This window comes from Rattus norvegicus, chromosome 5, assembly GCF_036323735.1.
Source record: "Rattus norvegicus strain BN/NHsdMcwi chromosome 5, GRCr8, whole genome shotgun sequence".
Taxonomy (NCBI): domain Eukaryota; kingdom Metazoa; phylum Chordata; class Mammalia; order Rodentia; family Muridae; genus Rattus; species Rattus norvegicus.
The window spans coordinates 43,562,331-43,581,416 of record NC_086023.1 but is presented as its reverse complement, the minus strand read 5'-3'; positions in this window follow the sequence as shown (position 1 = coordinate 43,581,416).

The following is a 19,086-nucleotide window of genomic DNA, read 5'->3' as shown; positions in this document are numbered from 1 at the left end:
TAACAGATTATGCACAACTCTCACAAAAAGAGAGAAGAAAAGGAAGCCACTTGAAAAGGTAATGCAGAGAGGGGACAGAAGGCAATTTACCAGGACAGTTTTACCAGACACAGAGATAGTTTGCAGAGACATTATAAGCTAGACACAAGTGAAAACAGAACAAGGCATAGTATAAGAGAGCCAGGAGATTAGAACAAATTGCCAGAGTTAATCTTGAGGCCAAGCAGAATAATTCAGTCAAAACCTGAGAGAAGCCAAATTTAATCCGTCAGCTTAAAGAAAAGTTTGAGCTATAATAGCTGAGTTGAACCAGCCATCCAGAGCTCAGAAAGAACTAGGAAGGGGTAAGTTTATTTAGCAGTAAGTCTCAGGGGTTGAAGACATCTAGGCCTAAATAATATTGTACATAATTAGGATTAGGCCTATGTTAGCAGACTGAGTCAATAAGCCTCAGAGGCAATTACTACAGAAGAATAAAGCTCATATTTACAGATAGGGGTAAGTAAATAAAGTTGTGAAAAAGACTGTCTAGACAAAGTCCTTCAGGGATTACAATTTTATACATTTCATGGCAATGGTGAGTCATCCAGCCTAGAATAAGGTACCTGTATCATGTCCTCAAATTACCTGGCTTGCTTGTTCTAACAGTCTGACTAAATGTACCTCTCTGACTCACTGGAAAGTCATAGCACTACTCTATGTAAACTGGTCTGTGTCATCCCCCATTGTATATGCCCATAATGGAGAAGAAATGAGAGCTCATGTTAGCCTTGAATCAATGTTAACCAAGGTTAAACATACCCAATTCTGGTCTCAATCTTAATAGGGAGAGAAATAGCCAGTAGAATTGCCATAAGCACCTCAGCCTTGTGGAAACTAAAATTATAGGGACATCAATTCCAAAATAGATTTAGACATAAGCCATTTGGAGAACTATATTTCCAGACTGGAGGGCCAAGTGGACTACATAGCAGAGGTAGTTCTATGGAACTAAAGGAGACTAAACCTCCTTTTTATGAAACAAGCTGTACTTTACATGGCCATAAGAGAAACTTGCTGTTTCTATGCCAACAAATCAGGGTTAATTAGGGAAAACCTTGCCATTGTCAGAGAAAACCTTTAAAAAATGAAAGAAAGGAGATGTCAATCAGATAATTGGTATCAGTCTCTGTTTACCTAGTCACCATGGCTGACCACCTTAGTGTCAGCATTAGCCTAACTATTGATGTTATCCTGAGTGGGTTAATGATGAGGCCTTGCATTCTCAACTGCATAACCAAGTCCATTAAACCAAGAATAAGCTCAGTCAAACTACTGGTCCTTAGAACCAATTATGTCCCCCTAGAATAGAATGAGTAAATAATTTGATTCATGCTCATAGAACAAAAGGGGGAAAGTGACAGACCAAGATAGTGCAGAGGTTCCTCTATCTTGTATTCTTGCTGGGTTTAGCTAGAATTTGATCTCCTTGATGGAGAATCTGATGGATAATTACCCAACTCTATTCTGGGATGCCACAGATAACTTAGGTTCTGTTAAACTGCTTGCTTATACAAAACTTCCCTATTCAGTTTCTCGAGCAAGATACCAGGATGTGGTTTTTGCCTTTAAAAATCCTTTACTCTAAAAACTCAACACTGTACTTGGATCCCAAATTCCGAAGTGTGCCAAAGACAAACCTTGGCTTGGAGAGAGCTTCCAAGGAAGGGGTGTTTTTGAACTATGAAAAAATTACTCTAGTCAATCAAGGGACAAGCTGACAACTTTGTAGTCTGCTCAAGATGGCTCCCTAGAGAGCTCTGCATAGACAGCTTTTGGCTCTGTAGTCAGCTCATGATAGCTTTCTGCTTGAGATAGCTCTCTACGCAAGACAGCTCTTTGCTAGAGACAGTTAGATGTCTTGTGGTAGAAAAGTTCTAAAAGCTCTCTGGATAGCTCATGGGTTTTCTGACCCAAGTCAAAAGAGCTGCTAGAAAACATTCTTGGATTTTACAACCAAACTCAGAAATCATGCTGGGAAAAATTCTAAAAGAGCTGTGTTCACTTCTAAGCAGTTCTCTCTGGCTAGCTCTTTCTTGCAGACCAAAGTCCACTATTTTATTTACATGTCAATTCAGTCATTTGCTTCAGGTTCCATTTTTAGTTAGCCACAAATCAGCATTTTTATGACCTTAACATCTTAATTTTTAGAAGACAGCAAGTACACATTTTTACCTGCCTTTCTACTTAGCTCTGTGGGATTCCATCCTTAGATTACCATTCCCACCAGCCTGCACTTAAATTCAATGTATTGTAGATGATCTTGAACTCAGGAATCTGCCTGCCTTTGTAAGTACAAACAATAAACGTAACTGGGTGGGATCTTGCCTGTGATCACCATTACCTAAATTTTTATCTTCTTCCTTAACATCTTTCTGACAAACTGGCTCATAGTGCATCTGTGTTTGTTCTTTTAGGTCAGTAAAGGCCCTCACACAATTCATATTGTATCCTTATACTTTACATAGTTGAGAAATTAGCTACAAATATATATACATCAATACATACATGCACACACAGTATTCAAGGTTGTTTCCACATATGAGAGAAAATATATAGTTGTTGTCTGGGTCTAGAATTTCCCTTAATGTAATGATTTCCAGTTATGTTCACTCTCCTGAAAATGTCAGGCTTTCATTTTTCCTTTACAAAAGCACAAACTCCTATATGCGCCACAGTTTATCTGTGTTTCATCTGTTGATGGGAATTTAGATTTGTTCTACTTCCTGGTTATTATGAATATAAACAAGCAAATGGTTATGATTAAGAAAGATAAATTCTGACAACAAAAGGAGGTCAAGGGGATATAGATCAGAAAAGAAGAAGTCAAAATATCACTATTTGCAGATGATATGATAGTTTAAGTGATCCCAAAAGTTTCACCAGAGAACTACTAAAGCTGATAAACAACTTCAGCAAAGTGGCTGGGTATAAAATTAACTCAAATAAATCAGTAGCCTTCCTCTACACAAAAGAGAAACAAGCCAAGAAAGAAATTAAGGAAACGACACCCTTCATAATAGACCCAAATAATATAAAGTACCTTGGTGTGACTTTAACCAAGCAAGTAAAAGATCTGTACAATAAGAACTTCAAGACACTGAAGAAAGAAATTGAAGAACACCTCAGAAGATGGAAAGATCTCCCATGCTCATGGATTGGCAGGATTAATATAGTAAAAATGGCCATTTTACCAAAAGCGATCTACAGATTCAATGCCATCCCCATCAAAATACCAATCCAATTCTTCAAAGAGTTAGACAGAACAATTTGCAAATTCATCTGGAATAACAAAAAACCCAGGATAGCTAAAACTATCCTCAACAATAAAAGGACTTCAGGGGGAATCACTATCCCTGAACTCAAGCAGTATTACAGAGCAATAGTGATAAAAACTGCATGGTATTGGTACAGAGACAGACAGATAGACCAGTGGAATAGAATTGAAGACCCAGAAATGAACCCACACACCTATGGGCACTTGATTTTTGACAAAGGAGCCAAAACCATCCAATGGAAAAAAGATAGCATTTTCAGCAAATGGTGCTGGTTCAACTGGAGGTCAACATGTAGAAGAATGCAGATCGATCCATGCTTATCACCCTGTACAAAGCTTAAGTCCAAGTGGATCAAGGACCTCCACATCAAACCAGACACACTCAAACTAATAGAAGAAAAACCAGGGAAGCATCTGGAACACATGGGCACTGGAAAAAATTTCCTGAACAAAACACCAATGGCTTATGCTCTAAGATCAAGAATCGACAAATGGGATCTCATAAAACTGCAAAGCTTCTGTAAGGCAAAGGACACTGTGGTTAGGACAAAACAGCAAGCAACAGATTGGGAAAAGATCTTTACCAACCCTACAACAGATAGAGGCCTTATATCCAAAATATACAAAGAACTCAAGAAGTTAGACCGCAGGGAGACAAATAACCCTATTAAAATATGGAGTTCAGAGCTAAACAAAGAATTCACAGCTGAGGAATGCCGAATGGCTGAGAAACACCTAAAGAAATGTTCAATATCTTTACTCATAAGGGAAATGCAAATCAAAACAACCCTGAGATTTCACCTCACACCAGTGAGAATGGCTAAGATCAAAAACTCAGGTGACGGCAGATGCTGGCGAGGATGCGGAGAAAGAAGAACACTCCTCCATTGTTGGTGGGATTGCAGACTGATACAACCATTCTGGAAATCAGTCTGGAGGTTCCTCAGAAAATTGGACATTGAACTTACCTGAGGACCCAGCTATACCTCTCTTGGGCATATACCCAAAAGATGCCCCAACATATAAAAAAGACACGTGCTCCACTATGTTCATTGCAGCCTTATTTATAATAGCCAGAAGCTGGAAAGAACCCAGATGCCCTTCAACAGAGGAATGGATACAGAAAATGTGGTACATCTACACAATGGAATATTACTCAGCTATCAAAAACAACGAGTTTATGAAATTCGTAGGCAAATGGTTGGAACTGGAAAATATCATCCTGAGTGAGCTAACCCAATCACAGAAAGACATACATGGTATGCACTCATTGATAAGTGGCTATTAGCCCAAATGCTTGAATTACCCTAGATGCCTAGAACAAATGAAACTCACGACGGATGATCAAAATGTGAATGCTTCACTCCTTCTTTAAAAGGGGAACAAGAATACCCTTGGCAGGGAAGAGAGAGGCAAAGATTAAAACAGAGACAGAAGGAACACCCATTCAGAGCCTGCCCCACATGTGGCCCATACATATACAGCCACCCAATTAGACAAGATGGATGAAGCAAAGAAGTGCAGACCGACAGGAGCCGGATGTAGATCGCTCCTGAGAGACACAGCCAGAATACAGCAAATACAGAGGCGAATGCCAGCAGCAAACCACTGAACTGAGAATAGGACCCCCGTTGAAGGAATCAGAGAAAGAACTGGAAGAGCTTGAAGGGGCTCGAGACCCCATATGTACAACAATGCCAGGCAACCAGAGCTTCCAGGGACTAAGCCACTACCTAAAGACTATACATGGACTGACCCTGGACTCTGACCTCATAGATAGCAGTGAATATCCTAATAAGAGCACCAGTGGAAGGGGAAGCCCTGGGTCCTGCTAAGACTGAACCCCCAGTGAACTAGACTGTTGGGGGGAGGGCGGCAATGGGGGGAGGGTTGGGAGGGGACACCCATAGGGAAGTGGAGGGGGGAGGGGGATGTTTGCCCGGAAACCGGGAAAGGGAATAACACTCAAAATGTATATAAGAAATACTCAAGTTAATAAAAAAAAAAAAGAAAGATAAATTCTGAAAAGAGTAGATTATTATGTAAGATGCCTAAGGATTTCCTAATGCAGAAAATCTAGAATTTTTCCATAGTAAACCTTCATTATTTGACTCAAAAGATGACCTATGACAGTTTAAAACTACACGGTTGGGTAAAATTTTCTACTTAGAAGTGTTTTTAAAACCTAAGGTGAGAACTATGGTTCAATAGGTAAAAAAATGTTCTTTGCATAATAAAAAAGGATTTGAGTTCAAATTCCAGTACCCAGGTAAATTTTTAACAATTAAAAGATAAAAATAAAATAAAACACACATAACCCTGAACAACTGGAACTGTAGAGTTAGAGGGAAGAGACAGGCAGATCCCAATAGGTCACTGACCAGTCAGCATAGCTAAACTAGTAAGATTAACATCCAATGGGAAACCGTCTACTGTAATAGAGAGCAACAGGAGAAGATGCTGACATTTGACTTTGGCCTACACATGTGTATCCATGTACATCTCACCCAGAAATATACTCCTAATGTGATATTTTCCTCCATTCCTAAGGAAACAAACATAACACATAACGTTTATGAATTCCTTAGCAGCAACCTTCTTAATAGCTTAGTTTGGGTATATAAATGGCTTATTGCAATATTCTACTGAATGAAATAGAGTTATTTTCAAGAGAGTAAATTTATGGAAAAGAGGATTTTTTTCACTAAAATAATAATGCATTCAATTAAACATATCAAATTTAATGTAAGTTTGGTAAAACTGGCATCCTTAAATTCCAACACTAAATGTAGGATAAGTGACAGATAATGGTAATTAGGAAGTTCCCTAGTTCCCTAGTTCCATGCTTTGTCATGTTAAATATTAGCATGGGCAAGGATACTCATCACATGAAAATTACTCCTTAAATTAAAAAAGCTAGGTATAATTACAACCAATCATTTTAATTAGATGATTGTTTCATCTGAACGGATACTTGCTAGATCTGTAATATGATAGCTTTGAAGAACAAAATAATCCCTGAACTTTTCGTTATTCACTAATAGAACTATTTAGCAATCAAAGTAAAGGTAATATAGGTCTATGTAATTATATCCAAAGACTAGTTCAGAGACTGTAATGGTTTTGAAAAATCCCTGGGCTGGTGAAATGGATGTTAAAGGGAACTAAATATGTCCCCAAGATAATTTTGCCTCTCATGTATAACTCATGTATAATATTCCATCTCTTCATAATTGCAATATTAAGTTAATTGATTGGTCTTCAAGATCTTCAACATAGATGTTGAACAGCTTCAGCTCAAAGCTAAATGCAACTGAACACTCATCCTTCCAGCTAGATGTAGAAGAAGAAATAAACCAATTGAAAGAACAAACTACTTGTTTTAAATTCTCTTATGAATGCTTAGGGGGACAGTTGTTCAATGGAGAGCTTCTTAAGGAAACTGAAGCCCAATCTGAGGAAAATGATGGAACAGTTGCTCCAAAAGGAACTAACTGAAAATAAGAATCCACAAAAATAAGTTTTACCATAAAGGAACCTTCTCTGTCTTACCCTTCATTAGCATTTCCCATGAAGGATAACAAGGTCTGTAGCCATGATCTTAGGCATGAGTAGCTAGTATAGAAAGTCTTTTATTATCTACTGAGGTCTGGCATTCAAAGTACATTATTTTCAGTTTGTATCTGCTTCAGTAAAAGAGGCTGGGGTTGGAGAAATGACTCAGTGTTTGAGCGGACTGTCTGCTCTTACAAGGGTGCTGAGTTCAATTCCATCAACCACATGGTGACTCACAACCATCTGTACTGGGATCTGGTACCCTCTTCTAGGCTGCAGGCATACATGAAAATAGAGTACTCATACATTAAATAAATAAATAAATAAATAAATAAATAAATAAATAAATAAATATTTTTTTAAAAGGAAAATAAGCTGTGTCTTAATTGAGATAGCACAGAAGACACGCTACAACATTTCAAAAACATGTGTACACCTACTACCATTAGATGACAGGTATCTTGGGAAATTATCAAAAGAAGAATGTGGTCTTCCATGGTCAATTTCAGAATATGTTGCCTAATATAAGAACCTACTAATTGGGTTAAGAAAAGGTCTGTTACAGTTCCCTTCACCCAAATCCTGTATGGAAGAGAGAGGACTACCCAGGAGTGCAGACATCCTGAGGCCGCAGGACAGACCGACCTCTGCACACCTCAGCTCACATCCCTGTTCCAAGGGGAAACTGCACAGTGCCTCTGGACATGGGGATATAGGAACAGACAGCCACCGGTACCTGCAGTTCTGGTCTGCACCCAGGATTGATCTGAACAAGCCAAACAGCTCCCTGCACCCAAATCCCATGGGGGGAGAGAGCTAGAACCCCAGAACTGTGGATACTCCTGAGAAGTCAGAGGAGAATACCTTCTGCCCACAGTCCAGACACAAGAAGGAATCACATCGTGCCAACTGTGCCCACGGGGTGCAAGGTCCTACATGAGCAATCAGGGGCAGGACCCTTTGATTCCTGCCGGCGCCTAGAGCTGGAAGACAGTCTTCAGGAGTGTGGCCACAACTGAGAGCAGAGCAGCTGTTCTCAGGAAAGGTTGAAAGAAAACAGGAAAACAGTTCTACAGGAGTGCTGACACAGAGGCCTATAGCAAAATGCTGGGTCCTCTTTATGTATCCAGTCTGTTAGTCTGTTAGTCTATGTCTTTTTATTGGGGAATTAAGTCCATTGATGTTGAGAGATATTAAGAAATAGTGATTGTCACTTCCTGTTATTTTCGATGTTAGAGGTGGAATTATGTTTGTTTGTCTCACTCTCAGAAACAGTAAGACAAGCAAACACCAGAGACAGCCCAATGGCTAGAGGCAAGTGTAGGAACCTAAGCAACAGAAACCAAGACTACTTGGCATCATCAGAGCCCAGTACTCCCACCAAAGAAAATACTGGATATCAAAACACACCAGAAAAGCAAGATTGAGATTTAAAATCACATTTTTTGATAATGATGGAGGATGTTAAGAAAGACATAAACAATTCCCTTAGAGAAATGCAAGAAAATACAAGTAAACAAGTAGAAGCCCTTAGAGAGGAAACACAAAAATCCCTGAAAGAATTACAGGAAAACACAACTAAACAGGTGAAGGAATTGAAATTGGAAATAGAAACAATAAAGAAAGCACAAAGGGCGACAACCCTGGATATAGAAAACCAAAGGAAGAGACAAGGAGCCGTAGATACAAGCATCAACAAAAGAATACAAGAGATAAAACAGAGAATCTCAGGGACAGAAGATATCATAGAAAACATCGACACAACTGTCAAAGATAATATAAAACTCAAAAAGCTCCTAACCTAAAACATACAGGAAATCCAGGACACAATGAGAAGATCAAACCTAAGGATAATAGATACAGAAGAAAGTGAAGACTCCCAGCTTAAAGGGCCAGTAAATATATTCAACAAAATTATAGAAGAAAACTTCCCTAACCTAAAGAAAGAGATGCCCATAAACCATACAAGAAGCCACAGAACTCCAAATAGGTTGGACCAAAAGAGAAATTCTTCCTGTCACATAATAGTTAAAACACCAAATGCACAAAACAAAGAAAGAATATTAAAAGCAGTAAGGAAAAAAGGTCAAGTGACATATAAAGGCAGACCAATAAGAATTGCAACAGACTTCTCACCAGAGACTATGAAAGCCAGAATATCCTGGACAGATGTCATACAGACCCTAAGAGAACACAAATGCCAGACCAAGTTACTATATTCAGCAAAACTTTCATGACAAAACCAAATTTACGCAATATCTTTCTACAAATCCAGCCCTACAAAGGATAATAGATGGAAATTTTCAATACAAGGAGAGAAACTACACCATACAGAAAGCAAGAATATAATTACCTTGCAATGAAACCAAAAGAGACAAACAAATATAATTCCAAATAACAGGAAGTGACAATCACTATTCCTTAATATCTCTCAATATCAACAGACTCAATTCCCCAATAAAAAGACATAGACTAACAGACTGGATACATAAAAAAAGACCCAGCATTTTGCTGCATGCAGGAAACACACCTCAGAGACAAAGACAGACACTACCTCAGAGTAAATGGCTGGAAAACAACTTTCCAAGCAAATGACCCAAGAAACAAGCTGGAGTTGCCATTCTAATATCATATAAAATTGACTTATAACTAAAAGTCATTAAAAAAGATAAGGAAGGACACTTCATATTCATCAAAGGAAAAAAATCCACCAAGATGAATTCTCAATCCTAAATATCTATGCTCCAAATGCAAGGGCATCTACATTCATAAAAGAAACCTTACTGAAGCTCAAAGCACACATTGCACCTCACACGATAAGAGTAGGAGATTTCAATACACCACTCTCATCACTGGACAAATCATGGAAACAGGAATGAAACAGAGACAGAGAAACTAAGAGAAGTTATGAACCAAATGAATTTAACAGAATTTATAGAATATTCCATCCTAAAACAAAAAGAATATACCTTCTTCTCAGCACCTCATGGAACCTTCTCCAAAACTGACCATATAAGCGGCCACAAAACAGGCCTCAACAGATACAGGAAGATAGAAATAATCCCATGCATTCTTTCATATCACCATGTACTAAGACTGGTCTTCAATAACAACACTAATGACAGAAAGCCCACATATATGTGGAAGTTGAACAATGCTTTATTCAATGATAACTTGGTCAAGTAAGAAATAAAGAAATAAATTAAAGACTTAGAATTTAATGGAAATGAAGATACAACATTCCCAAACTTACGGGACACCATGAAAGCAGTACTAAGAGGAAAACTCATAGCTCTGAGTGCCTGCAAAAAGAAACAGAAGAGAGCATATGTCAGCAGCTTGACAGCACACCTAAAGGCTCTAGAAAAAAAGAAATAAATAAACCCAAGAGGAGTAGAAGGCAGGAAATAATCAAACTCAGAGATGAAATCAACCAAGTAGAAATGAAAAGGACTATACAAAGAATCAACAAAACCAGGAGCAGGCTCTTTGAGAAAATCAACAAGAGAGATAAACCCTTAGCCAGACTAACCAGAGGTCACAGAGAGTGTATCCAAATTAGCAAAATCAGAAACGAAAAGGGAGACATAGCAACAGAATCTAAAGAAATTTAAAAAATAAAAATCATCAGATCCTATGACAAAAGACTATATTCAACAAAACTTGAAAATCTAGAGGAAATGGACAATTTTCTAGACAGATACCAGGTACCAAAGTTAAATCAGGAACAAATAAACCATCTAAACAACCCCATAACTCCTAAAGAAATAGAAGCAGTTACTAAAAGTCTCCTAACCTAAAAGAGCCCAGGCCAGATGGGTTCAGTGCAGAATTCTACCAGAACCTCATAGAAGACCTCATACCAATACTGTCCAAACTATTCCACAAAATAGAAAGAGATGGAGCCCTACCAAATTCCTTCTATGAAGCCACAATTACTCTTATACTGAAACCACACAAAGACACAACAAAGAAATAGAACTTCAGACCAATTTCCCTCATGAATATTGGCACAAAAATACTCAATAAAATTCTTGCAAACTGAATCCAAGAACACATCAAAACGATCATCCATCATGATCAAGTAGGCTTCATCCCAAGCATGCAGGGATGGTTTAATATATGAAAATCCATCAATTTAATCCACTGTATAAACAAACTCAAAGATAAGAACCACATGGTCATTTCATTAGATGCTGAGAAAGCAATTGTCAAAATCCAACATCCCTTCATGATAAAAGTCCTGGAAAGAATAGGAATTCAAGGCCTATACCTAAACATAGTAAAAGCAATATACAGAAAACCAGTAGTTAACATCAAACAAAATGGAGAGAAACTTGAAGCAATCCCACTAAAATCAGGGACTAGACAAGGCTGCCCACTTTCTCCCTACTTGTTCAATATAGTACTCAAAGTCCTAGCCAGAGCAATCAGACAGCGAAAGGATGTCAAAAGGGATACAATTTGGAAGGGAAGAAATCAAGATATCGCTATTTGCAGATAGTGTACTTAAGTGACACCAAAAGTTCCACCAGAGAACTACTTAACCTGATAAGCAACTTCAGCAAAGTGTCAGGGTATAAAATTAATTCAAACAAATCAGTAGCCTTCCTCTACTCAAAGGCTAAACAGGCTGAGATAGAAATTAAGGAAATGACACCTTTCACAATAGTCCCAAATAATATAAAATATCTTAGTGTGACTTTAACCAAGCAAGTGAAAGATCTGTATGTCAAGAACTTCAAGTCTCTGAAGAAAGAAATTGAGGAAGATCTCAGAAGATAGAAAGGTCTTCCATGCTTGTGGATTAGCAAGATTAATATAGTAAAGATGGATATTTTGCCAAAAGCAATCTACAGATTCAATGCAATCCCCATCAAAATTCCTACTCAATTCTTTATAGAGATAGAAAGAGCAATTTGCAAATTCATTTGAAATAACAAAAAGTCCAGAATAGCGAAAACTGTACTCAAAAATAAAAGAATTTCTGGGGGAATCACCATCCCTACAGAGCAACAGTCATAAAAACTGTATGGTATTGGTAAAGAGACAGGCAGATAGATCAGTGGAACAGAATTGAAGACTCAGAAATGAACCCACACACCTATAGTCACTTGATCTTTGACAAAGGAGCTAAAACCATCCAGTGGAAGAAAGATAGCATTTTCAACAAATGGTGTTGGTTCAACTTACAGTCACCATGTAGAAGAATGTAGATTGATCCATTCTTATCACCATTTACAAAGCTTAAGTACAAGTGGATCAAGGACCTCCACATCAAACCAGATACACTCAACCTAATAGAATAAAAAGTGGGGAAGAGACTCGAACACATGGGCACTGGGGAAATTTTCCTGAACAAAACACCAATGGCTCATGCTCTAAGATCAAGAATCGACAAATGGGACCTCATAAAACTGCAAAGCTTTTGTAAAGCAAAAGACACTGTCATTAGGACAAAAATGGCAACCAACAGATTGGGAAAAGATCTTTAACAATCCTATATCTGATAGAGGGCTAATATCCAAAATATACAAAGAACTCAAGAAGTTAGACCCCAGAGAGCCAAATAACCCTATTAAGAAATGGGGTACAGAGCTAAACAAAACATTCACAGCAGAGGATTATCGAATGGCCAAAAATCACCTAAAGAAATGTTCAACATCCTTAGTCATCAGGGAAATGCAAATCAACACAACCCTGAGATTCCACCTCACACCAGTGAGAATGGCTAAGATAAAAAACTCAAGGGACAGCAAATGCTGGCAAGGTTGTGGAGAAAGAGGAACACTCCTCCATTGTTGGTGGGATTGCAAACTGGTACAAACACTCCGGAAGTCAACCTGGAGGTTCCTCAGAAAACTGGACATAGTGCTACCTGAAGACCCAGCTATACCTCTCTTGGGCATATACCCAAAGGCTGCTCCAACATACAACAAAGACACATGCTCCACTATGTTCATAGTAGCCTTATTTATAATAGCCAGAAGCTAGAAATAACCCAGATGCCCTTCAAAAGATGTGGTACATCTACATAATGGAGTACTACTAAGTTATCAAAAACAATGACTTCATGAAATTCATAGGCAAATGGAATAAACTAGAAAATATCATCCTGAGTGAGGTTAAGCAATCACAAAAATACATACTTGATATGCACTCATCGATAAGTGAATATTAGCAAAAAAGCTCGAATTACCCAACATGCAATCCACAGACCACAGGAAGCTCAAGAAGAAGGATGACCAAAATGCGGATGCTCCCACTCCTTCTTAAAAGCGGGAAAAAAATCCATAGGAAGGGATATAGAAGCAAAGTTTAGAGCATTAACTCAAGGAATGGCCATTCAGAGTCTGACCCACATGTGGCCCATATGTATACAGCCACCAAAACTAGATGAGATTGACGAAGCTAGAAAATGCATGCTGAAAGGGACCGGATATAGATCTCTCTTGAGAGACACATCCAGAGCATGTCCAATACAGAGGTCAATGCTAGCAGCAAACCACCAAGCTGAGAATAGGACCCCCTTGGAGGGAATTAGAGGAAGTATTGAAAGAGGTGAAGGAGCTTGCAACACTGTAAGAACAACAATATCAACCAACCAGAGCTTCCAGAGGCTAAACCACTACCAAAAGACTATACATGGACTGACCCAGGGCTCCAACTGCACATGTAGCAGAGAATAGCCATGGTGGGGCACCAGGGGAAGGGGAAACCCTTGATACTGCCGAGGTTGAACCCCAGTGCAGGGGAATATGGGTCAAGGCAATAAGGGGCATGTATATGGGGAAAACCCATGTGGGGGACGGGAGAAGGGAGGGAATGGTGGCTTATGGATAGGAAACCGGGAAGGGGAATAACATTTAAAATATAAGTAAAGAAATATATCTAATAAAAGTATTAAAAAAATAAACTATGAAAAAAAGAAAGAAAAGGTCTGTTATGGTTAGCATATAAAATGGAAATAACATGGCAAAGGTTGACTTCTAGGTTGGCATAGTAGCTAGTCCTTGACATCACTCAAATTCCTCCACCTAAAGAGAAAATGAAGGAGAAAACACTACAAACATCTCTGATCTACTCAACACCTAACCTCTCAATTACAAGGATTAGCTAAACTACAAAGAACAAAATGGTTGAGTAGGCAGAACTGCCTTTTACACAGGTTTTTAAAAATCATATCTTAATTGGGTAAGTGCAACTTCTTTTCTTATGTGTTAATATTAACTACCACACCACATTCTGTGGCAGCCATTTCTCAAAGAATGAATACACAAACAAGAATAAAATCACAATGATTACATGCATAATACCATTGCAGTAGTAATTATGCTCAATTTATTTGAGAATATGAAAAGCAATTGTGGAAGAAAATATTTTTAAACAATTTCAATTCATTTCTAGTGAATAAATAAAATTTATAAAGACATTTAATTGAGCAAGAAGGATGAAGGGACTCCAATTTAGTGGCATTCACTAACAGTCATTTTTAACAATTAAGGGTTTAAGTCTTATGGTTTCATTTAATCCCATCCACTTTATGAATACTTACCTGTACTCACTGCCAGCTTCCTAAGATATTTTTCTCAGTTTTTAAATCCCTTTTCAATTTCATATTTGTATACATCTTATACATGTAGCCACAGCTACTGGGAGTTTATGAGTACAAAGGCCATGTTACCAGAAGACAGCACTTTACAGCATTCCTCCAGGTCATCTTGCTCTTACATTACTCCAGTCCCTCCTCTCCAGTGTTCCCTGGCTGTGGAGGAAGGTGATACAGACGTTTTATTTAGAGCTAAGCACCCAATAGTCACTTATTGTTTGCACTTTGACTACTAACACCAGTTGTCTATGTATTAACTGTTACCATCTACAAAGAGAAGTTCCTCTGACCAGGGCTAAGAATAGCTCTAATCTGATGGTTTTTCTCTATTCTTTCCCTACTGGGAGATCATCTCTAATAAGAGGTCCCTTTCTTCTCTCTGGATCATCCTTTTCTGATCACAGTACCCATGGTGGTGCATGGGCAGTGATTCGCAGTTAGAGTTGTAAACCCCCACCCCACACACCTTTGAAAATTCCTTCTGTGCTTTCTCTTATTTGTTCAACATGCATTTAAAATTTAACCAACACATGCATTTGTCAAGAAATTAACTATGATAAAATATGCTTTTAAAGGACAGTTCAGTAAAATAGTTCAACAAAGACACCTTAATTTACCATAACAAGTTAACCTTACATACATTTTAAATGAAATTTTAAAAGGCAGTAAAGTATAATGTGTTTGGATAAGTTATGATACCATAATTCTCATCAGAAGTTCTAGAAAGCCCCCCTTTAAGAGTGACATACATTGTATGCTGAAGCAGTTATCCCATAATTATTAAATGCTTTTAAGATTTTATTATGTATGTAGGGCTTACTGCTAGTAAGTGCCAGTATTCATGAAGGCCAGAAGTGCAAGATCTTCCTATATCTGAAATTGCATGTGGTTTTAAGCTGTCCTATATGGATGGATAGAATGGAATTTGAGTTCTTCGCGAGAGTAGTAGGAGCTATTCACTGATGAGCCATCTCTCCAGCCCCACTGCTCTGTAATCATAAGAAAGTATATATCCTAAGTTAATTTCCAACTTTCTTAACATGTTCCCTATAGTACATCTCCCTCTATCAAAGACCATGAACTGTTATATTCACTCATTCAATCCTTATGTTAATAGATTACAAAAAACATACTCAGAGATTTAAATACTTGACATATAAGGAACTCAGAGGTAATAACCAAGCACCTTTAGCTGTGTTGTTTCAGAATTTCCCTAAAGTATAATTGACAGAAATGTGTGAAAAGTAGGGTTTATTAGACAGTAGTTTGAGGTTCATGGAGGTAACTCTGGTCAAATTGTCATAGTTATCATTTCTGATAATTACCTTTGATGACCCAAGCTTTCCAAGTTTCAATTTTTAAGATATATATTCTTGGGCTGGAGAGATGGCTCAGCCCTTAAAGGCTAAGCTCACAACCAAAAATATAAGAATATATATTCCCCCAAATATAGAATAGCCAAATAACAAGGGAGATGAAGCCCCATTAGACATCTACTACCACCAAATAAAACATCCAATGCCAAGAAGGGGTTATATATAACTGAGTTCTTGGCCAATGACATCCTGTAGAAACCTCCAAACAATCTAGGTTACTGCCAAAGCTATTGTTTGCTTCCCACAAACTGATGGTGAGGTCCCATTGTTGAAGACAACATCCCACATAACGCATTGAACATGAAAAGTCTAAGGGGTTCCTACCAACAGCCTTTATTCCTACTAACTTGTGTTTATGCTACTGGAAGGTACTCTGTTCACTACTAGAGAAGATTAGTAAATGATAACCCAGCTACAAACCCTGCAACCTAAAATAGTGACTTGCCCACAGGATACATACGCTAGTATAATAGTGGCACAAACGTTGTAGAAGCAACCAATCAGTATCTGATTGGATTTAATGCCCACTCCATGAGATGGACACTACTTGGGTGGCCAAGAATCTGAGACCAAATAGACAAGGGACCTGGGGAAAAACTAAATACTACTGTTCTGCTTAAACAGAACAATGGGAACATAGCAATAAAATGACCCAGCAACATGCTGCTATATTCATAAATCAGTGCCTTCCTCAGCCATCATCAGAGAAGCTTCCTTCTGAAGCAGATGGGAACAAATACAGATACCCGAAACTGGACAATGTGCAGAGAGTGAAAGACCTAACAGGAAATCCCTGAATATGTGTGTGCCTGTCTGCATGTGTTTCTTATACTCTTCTTTTCATGCTTGTTTGTTTGTTTTGTCCTATTCTGTTTTGTTTTTTTGGTTTTTGGATTGTCTAGTTTTTGTTGTTTGGTGTGTGTGTGCATGTGTGTGTGTGTGTGTGTGTGTGTGTGTGTGTGTGTGTGTGTGTGTGTGTGTATTAGTTGCTGGTTTGTTCTCTAATGATAGAAAGAAAGGGTCGAATTTGTTTGGGTGGAAGGATCTGGGAGAAGATGATGGTGAGAAAATCTTGATTTAGAATATATTGTGTGAAAAAATATTTTCAGTTAGAAAAAGGAAAATATTTACATTTGAAAGCAGATATTAGAGTATATGTGGAAACATTTTAAGTTCTTCCTCAAATTCTAAACTTTATGCTACTTAACTCTTAAACAAATATCCCTACTTATTCATGGAGAGATTCTAAGCATGGATCTTGGAAAGGTCTTGAGGCTCAGACCTTTTTGTCTCAGAATTGTGGACCTCTTAGAAGGGCCATATTCCATCCTAGCCAAAGCCATCTGCAGCCGAAGTTCCCCAAAATGTTCTGCCAGGATGTTGTATTTGGTAGTTCAAGAACCTGGGAGGTTTAAAGCAAACACTGTCTACTACATGATGTTACATAGCTATTTCATCTCATCTGAAACACTCTCTCCTGGAAAACTCAAAAGTAAATAAAACAAAGAATACTCATGAGCTCCTGAAAGTTCAAAGATCCACGATACCCTTTTCAAAGTTATATAAGCAGTAGTGGGGGTGGAGGGGTGGGTGTGAGGGAGGGAGGGAGAGAGAGAGAGAGAGAGAGAGAGAGAGAGAGAGAGAGAGAGCATTTTTCTACAAGCTACAGAGCTGCCTGCAAACCATGAATTCTGGGGGTGGGTTTTTTGTATTATTCAGCTGTCTTTAAGTCACCATGCTCCTATAAGTAGCCCCTCATACTAAGCTAGATTTGAATGCAATCATTTCTTTGGCCTGCCTATGGCATCATATTTGGAATAAATAGACATTTCTTCATGTTATCTATAAAAAGTCCCAGAATACAACTGGTTCCTAGACAGGGACTGCCAGAACCAAAGATAAGTTGGAAAGGAGTAGTTGAAAGGTCCTTATAATGAAAACCAAGACATGTAAGTAAGGCTGAAATGTGAGGGGGAATGTCCACAGGAAAATAATCTCAGTAGGACTACTTTTCACTGTGGTTTGGGATATCCGGCCTTCTTGCTTAGTGCTTCTATGTCTCCCTTGATGGGCTACACTACTAAGACCATGTGCAGTGGAAAGTTCTTGAGAAGAATCTCATTGTGGCTTCCTCTTATACTTGGTGTTAATGGCATGTATTTTTGATAACCATGCCTAAGAGAAGGAAAAAATGGATATGAAGGAAATCATGGACTACTAGGAGGCTTACTTGAAGACTAGAAGTTTCTTTTGTGTGACTGTTAATCACTCGCTATTATTTGCATCATATTGTGTCTTAGAAGGTGGTTCCAAGAGTCCTCTTTCACCAGGATTTCTCAAGAGTATCTTATCTTCTTGCAACCATCCAATGCTAGACTATCTGGAGTTTTACTGTGAAAACTATAACATAGCTGGTGCTGAAATTTATGCACAGAGCTAGCCTAGAGATGCCTCAGTGGAAACACAAAACCATCTACAAGGAGAGGTTAAGTGGATGGCTCAAACTAAACAGAAAGAAGAAAAGGTGGCCTGAATAATGTCTAATCAAGAATGTCAGGGCAGAGAGGCGGGAGTGGTTGGGGAGGAGGATCACCCTCATAGAAGAAGGGGGAGGAGGATGGGATAGGGAGCTTATGGACGAGAAACCAGGAAAGGGAATAACATTTGAAATGTAAATGAAAAATATCCAATTAAAAAATAATGGTGATTCTTACCAAAAAAAGTCTTAATTCTTAGAAAGCAAAGAAGAAGAAGTAGGAGAAGGAGAAGACGAAGAAGACAGATGAAGAAGAAGAAGAAGAAGAAGAAGAAGAAGAAGAAGAAGAAGAAGAAGAAGAAGAAGAAGAAGAAGAAGAAGTTGTTTTCATTGCAACTACAGCTGAGTACACCCTTGTTCATTTGCCTCTGAGTAATTTTACCTTGGTTAAGCACAAATTTCTCAATGAGAATGCCTTTTCAGGGGCTGCCTTATTTCTGAGGCCATTTTGAGTGGAACGGATGCAGTTATTTGAGTACAGGGTTTTCCAAATTCAGGGGACCCAGGAATTCAGATGCTAGAAACTCACCTGTCATGAAAAGGTAGCCTGAGATGGTGGCTCTTGAGTTCATAACTTCATGCTGGTGATGATTAGAGATTGGATATACAGGAATAAGCAAAGCCAAAGCAGGCATTGTTGAGGAGAATTGAAGAGAAAAAAGATAGAAAATTAAGGAAAAGCTAAAGAAATTTC